This window comes from Papaver somniferum, chromosome 10, assembly GCF_003573695.1.
Source record: "Papaver somniferum cultivar HN1 chromosome 10, ASM357369v1, whole genome shotgun sequence".
Taxonomy (NCBI): Eukaryota; Viridiplantae; Streptophyta; class Magnoliopsida; order Ranunculales; family Papaveraceae; genus Papaver; species Papaver somniferum.
The window spans coordinates 70,044,506-70,050,910 of NC_039367.1; the positions used below are offsets into that span (position 1 = coordinate 70,044,506).

Below are 6,405 nucleotides of genomic sequence, written 5' to 3' on the forward strand. Positions count from 1 at the left end.
CCCCAATAATAGTCTTCTTTCAAAATTGATGGAAAACATGTCGCTTATTTGCTGTTAAAAAAATAACTGAGATGTCCCACACTAATAAAGTATAATTAGGATGTCCTAAAACCGCCTTATTGTTAATAAAATATCAGTTTTTTAGGGAAGGTACCAACTCCAATAGAAGATAGTGAACTTTCTTGTACATTAAAGGGATGTTGGATCATCAAACCCTTTAAACTCCTAAGTCATGCGTCGCGCGCTGAGAATACTCACTTTTGGGTAAGCGTCCCTACTAGGGCTGTTCATGGTCGGTTTTGGTTCGGTTTCTAGCCAAACCAAAACCGAAACCAATACTATTGGTTTCTAAAAATCGAAACCAAACCAATCCATTAACCATTGGTTCGGTTTCCAAATGGTTCCAGTTGGTTTTGGTTTGTCCTAGTGGTTTTTGGTTAACCAATAATTATGTTAAACCAAAAAAAAAATACACAAATTTACAGATAAAAAGATCATAGTTGCCGATAGTATTGGTTTACACAAATATACAGACAAAAAAAATAATATAAAAAAAATATCAAGAATAGTTAAAGCTTACTCTAATTCTAGAGATCAAAAGAAGATATATAATATATTTTAATTTAGTTATTGACTAACAAAAAAGAAGGAAGACGGGAAGAAAAAAGTCGAGTAGCAGCAGCTGTAGTTGGGGGTGGAGAAGGAAGGCAACTGAGAGAAGGAGAAAGAGAAAGAGGGAGAGTATCATAATGAAATATTAGATTTAGGGTTTCTATTTATCATCTAAATCAATGGGTAGAATCTAATACTTGTAAATCGACGGTAGAAACTAAGTTTAAAAACTAATCGGTTTTCCAATGGTTTTTGGTTCGGTTTTAGAGGTCAAACCAAGCCAAAACCAACACTATCGGTTTTCCAATTTCTACACCGTAACCAATCCATTAGTAAATGGTTCGGTTTGGTTTCTTCCTAATTGGTCTGGTTTGGTCCGATTCCCGCGGAAAACCGAAACCATGTTCCGTCCTAGTCCCCACCCCCTTAAAATTGCTCTTTTCCACCTTTCCTTGAATTATATGAATGTAGCAGTAAATACCGGTTTTTAATGAAAAAACAAAATGGAAAACGAAAAAACAGTCTTCCCGTAAACATAAAAGAAAAAAACTTTTATTCGAGTTTTCTTTGCCGTCTCTTCACGAACTCACCACTCGATTTTCTTCTGTGATTAAGTGCTACTTTCTTTGATTCTTCCGCAAGATGGAGACGTAGAGTAGATAGTTTTGGGGGTTTCTCTTTTAATCTTCTTTTGTTGTTCCTCTTTTAATCTTCTTTTATTGTTGATTGAGGTTTTGAGACTGTTTTTTTTTTTCTTTTAAGATTTGAAGAAGGGGTTTTGTGTTTGTGTTGTAGGAATTCGTCGATTGAAGGAAAGCTTGGGTTTTTGATACAGTGGATTGCAAACAGATTCAATTTTGTGTTTGTTTCTCTAAAGCAATAAACCCTAACCCTATTTTTTTTAAAAAAATTTGCAAGATAAGTTACGGAGAAACCCTAATACCCATTCAAGGTGATTTTACTCTTAATCTAATTACTGATAACTTTCAAAATTATCTGTGTTGATATACATACATTCTTAGCATCTCTGAGACTGTCACAGTGAGTTACTTTTCGTCTATTGAAGGAAAGCTTGGGTTTTTGATACATTGGATTGCAAACAGATTCAATTTTGGTGCAAAAAAATGTCTGGACATCAAATGAGGATGTGATTACTACGATGGCTAATGTATAAAATCTTTCTTACAAACCCTAATCCCTATGTGTGTGTTTTTTCTTCTTGCCGTTTCTTCCAAATTGATGATGTACTATTTTCAAGTCTGTTATTGATTTGCTTTTTCATAATCATAATTTTTCTTGCAGCAGCACCATGAAGAGAAAATCTAGAGGAAGCGCTAGAACTGTCAGTGATGATTTATATAATTCAATGGCTGCTATTTCCTCTGTTGCGGAGTAGAAATGCTATCAAATCACAGGTTTTAGAAGTGGTTTTCTACCTATCATGCTTAGATCATTCAAAATTATTTGTGCTGATTTTTTGAATATGAAATTTCTATTTTTGTTAATAATTCTGTGAAATTTGATTTTCGATTTTTGTTGCAGGAGAAGGAAATCCATGTTGAGTTTTCATTAATGTAAACTATGAAATCCATGTTGAGTTTTCATTAATGTAAACTATGTCTTCATGTTCTTTACGTTATGTTTCTCATAACTAACTGTGATTTGATTTTGTTTTTCGTTATTGTAGAAAAGTATGTCCCCGCTTTATGCGTTAACGAAAAGGGAGCATCGTGGTGGGTTACTTTACATTTCAAACAATATGTAGTTGTCGATGCGTTGATGCATTTTTCACCTTTCATATTGTTTTTTATTTTATTTTAAATATTCCATGTTTATGTGTAGTTACATTTCAAAAACCACTTGGCTACATAGTAGGTTCACCGAACACTTCTTTAAGTAAAGTCGGTTCCCAATCACTGTGGTAGGTGATCTATTAGAATCTAAGGGACATTGTCGAAGGTTATAAATTGATAAATATTTTAATAATACATTTTCAACGCAATATTCACTACACCAATTGTTTATGCGACCGAGTTGAGTTGCAAGAAAATAAATATTCAAACTCAACCAGATTTGATATAGGTTGGGATGCCAGTTTTCAGATATTGGTAAAAGAGAGAAAGACAGGAGTTTACAAAATCTTAAACTTTGTATTGCCGTTGAGAACTCCTATTGCTCTTATGTGGATGTTTTAACCAAACATTAGAACTTTGATCCGAAGTTTGCTCTAAGAATGTTGAGCAATAGTGGGATGATAAGTATAATATGCTACTTCCTTGCATTATTTCAGGATCAAAGATATGCAACTTTTGTGCCACTAACTTTCTAAATGTTGCTTAGGTGGTAGTTGTTGGTGCTAACTCTGTTCAAATTATCGTGGTATTACAGTTCCATCTTAGGACCGAAGTAGGAAAAAAGAAGTTAAACACGAACTCTGATACCAGGCAGGGATATTGGTGCACATGGATTTGTTCAATTACGAAGAAAGGTAAGTTTTATTGTTAATTTTTAGATTGTACATTATTTATCATAATAATCATGGGTCTTGCGGCTGAATTGGGTTGTTTTTCTCCCTCGATGAATGAACGGGAAGAGGAAGTACGTTCTGCTTTTGATAACTTATATCCAGGAAAAACACTTGGATTTATGGAAGGTGCGTATGAAATATGTTTGTTTCCTTGGCCTACAATTTGTCTCTTATTTTTGTTGAATTTCCAAATTCAAATTTGTCTCTTATTTTTCTCCACTTCCTGATATAATGATATAGATTGAAGCTAGCTTGATCTTGGGATTTCTTGCTAATGATCTTCTAATGATCTCGACAATTAAGGGTGGGAAATGCAAGTATTAATTATCTGTCCGTTAGAGAGCTCAAACTATTTAAGGTTACAATTAAGATTTGCTAGAAATGGCTAATGTTTGACATTTAACATGTATTTGTTACGTTATATGTGCATTAAGACTGGCTAGAAAATGGCTAATGTTTGAGATTCTCACTGTAGCATGAACATTCAAGAAATTCGGTTGGCCAGATGACTTCAAATTTGGAGAATGTTTGTGGCAAGCAACTTCGAAGGTTGAATTTATAAATGTCTGGTTTTAATAAGCAAGTCGGTAAAAATTCTTTGATGTAAGCATTAGGACCACTATGCTGCCCCACATCGTAGTGAAAATAAAATTTGGGTCCAAATTCTGTGTTTTTTTCATTAGATAGGGTACTCCGATACATTTGTATGATGTTTAGATATTTGTAATGGTGATCTAATTGGTCAGGCATGTTTTTTTTTTTTTTTAGTCCGGAGTGAAGGGAGTTGAGGTGGATTTGGGTAATCAAGTTGTAGTATTGTGGTAGTGCTCAGTTCTTCTCTTGGAGATGAGTTACACGCCATCATTCCCGAAAGTCATATCTTGAAGTTCGATAAGAATATCCAAGAGGGTGGTTTGTGTATCTATTAGGTTTCTCTATTTCAGTAAGTTTATCTGTTATATCTAATAATGTTGCACAAAACTGAACTTCATTGAATCACAGGTATATCTAATAATTTTGGTGGTACGCTCCGCTTGACCTTGGCTACTGTGTCGTTAGGAGAACTCTTTCGGTCATGAAAATTAATCTAATTGCAACTGAAACACTAAATTTAATATGAAACATTTCAGGTTAGCAGCAAACCATCTTGCTAGCCAGTGCTAAATTCTTTTGGAACTTATCTCCTGCAGTAGCTTGCTATTACTGCCATTGTGTAAGATTTCTTCCCTGATATATTTTTTTCGCTCATTTTATAGGCTAACTGCAGTCACTTATTTTTAAATGTTCACCCAAAAAGATCCAATACGTATTCAATAATTTCTTTCTTAATCATATTATTCTCTCTGATAAGGTTAGAGCTTTCATACATTTACATAATTTGCTCGGCTATATGATGGTTTTGGATGGAGTAACTTAGAAGTTGAATGTAAGACTTCACTTTTAGAAACCAATATTACTTACGGATGTTACCTAATCCAAAAAAATAGTGAATTTGATTAACGATGTTGTGTATAATGCACTTTGTAAACATTCATATTCCTTCTCAAAAAGAATAAAGCTTTTATTTCTCTGATGTGGCTTATTGTGATTTGGTCCGGTTAATTTGAGGTTACCCAAATCTCTTGAAGGATTTACCATGTGGTTTTGTTTTCATGACTACAGAAAATTGCAGAATTTGATGATGCACATGATGCAAAACCTCTAAAATTGAGCGGAGGAAGCATTAAATTTAACAATGTACATTTTAAGATTATTACTCAGTATACTTAATATCACGTACGTATTAGGTGCTTGCTTGCATACACATCTTTGCTTTGTTGTGACTTTTGCACTTAAAGCGTACCTTCCCCATGCCATGTACCTTTCTCGGTTACTCTTCACAATGCCTTTCACTGGTACTTGATGAAATCTTTGTTTTAACCTTTAAACATAGGCGGTTCGCGTGCAACTGAACTGCTTTTTTGTGGCTCTTATCGTCTCTTCAGCTGGCTTAAACTATTAGGAGTTATCATATTGTCTCTTGATGATCTATGGAGGACATACCTTTGGACGAGTTTGCTCAATTTTTTTTCTGTTGCCAGGAATCTAAGTTTGTTGTAATCGGTATGAAAAGTTTCCTTCTATTATTAACTGAATCACTCTTTGATTGTTTGTAGATTTTGTAGTTGCAGGTTGTGGGATGGGTATATCCACCTTTCTGAAAGTAGAGATCCAAATCTGCACATGTAAATAAGGATTTGGTATTGGTGAGTTATTGTTATGGCTTGACATTGTAATTGAATCGCCTTTGAACTTGCACGATAATGACGATATCTTGCTCGACATAACTTCAAAAGCCAAAGGAGTATTAAGAAAGGTTATCCTAAAATATCCTGTAAGAATCACAGATGACTTCAAAAGCGTCATACGGGGCAATTTTTTCATATAAAAGGTACTTGGGATTTAACCATCTAATAATTATCCTTTACTTCTAATGCTACTATAATGCATACTTAGCAGCAACAGTTTTATTGTTAAATTAATTAGACATGTGAAATCTAATTGGATACTATGTATATAAGTGAATGGTTATACCAGATTTTTTTTTTTTGAAAGGTAACAACGATGTGAATCATTGTGATGCGTTGTTAGATAGTAATTCCTTGCTATCTTAGCTCAACTGGTAGAGCACATGGCTTTAAGCCATATATAGGTGTGGGTTCGAATCCCACAGATGGCATTTTAGTTTAGTCTTTGTGCAAGGGCTGCTGCAGAACTAAGGCAAACTCTGTATACATTTAAACTTATGTTTCGGTCAATGCTATATACTATTAGAGTTTGCAGGCTCGGGCAAATCTGTGCGCATTAATCTAAACTTAAGATTTGGGTGCTTATTCCTATGCTGCTGTAGGTGTTCGTGGATAAAAACAATGACGACATGCTTACCTTAGCTAGAATATTTCAGCAAGGTGGCTCACGATGATTTGGAAAAATCAGTATTTTGTTCAACTATTTACAGTTTATGTATGGTTATTTGTAGTTTATGTTGATTAGTAGCGCTTGGATGGACATCATCAGTTGTGTGATTACTTAATTAGGCCTAAAACCTTACTTCCATATGCTAAATGCCAAGTTTTGGCTTTCAATAGGGGTGGTATATAGTGGTGGTATATCTATAGGTGTGGTATGTATTGATAGCCCTCTCTATTAGCAGTCTCTTACGGGGAGATTCTGGAAGCCTGTGAATATTTTGTTAGCAGGGAAAATTTTGATGGAAAATTCGTTTT

General features: G+C 34.4%; 1 long non-coding RNA gene across 2 annotated transcripts; it reads left to right on the top strand.

Annotated features, from left to right (window-relative positions):
• Positions 1 to 1,618: 1,618 nt before the first annotated feature.
• LOC113319442 lies at positions 1,619 to 5,729 on the top strand. 2 transcript variants are annotated; one of them, XR_003345480.1, is made up of 5 exons: positions 1,619 to 1,780; positions 1,915 to 2,027; positions 2,155 to 2,186; positions 2,300 to 2,345; positions 3,001 to 5,729. It is a non-coding gene; the product is annotated as an uncharacterized LOC113319442 (long non-coding RNA). The 2 variants fall into 2 exon arrangements; XR_003345481.1 differs by having other exon boundaries at positions 1,918 to 2,027.
• Positions 5,730 to 6,405: the final 676 nt, after the last annotated feature.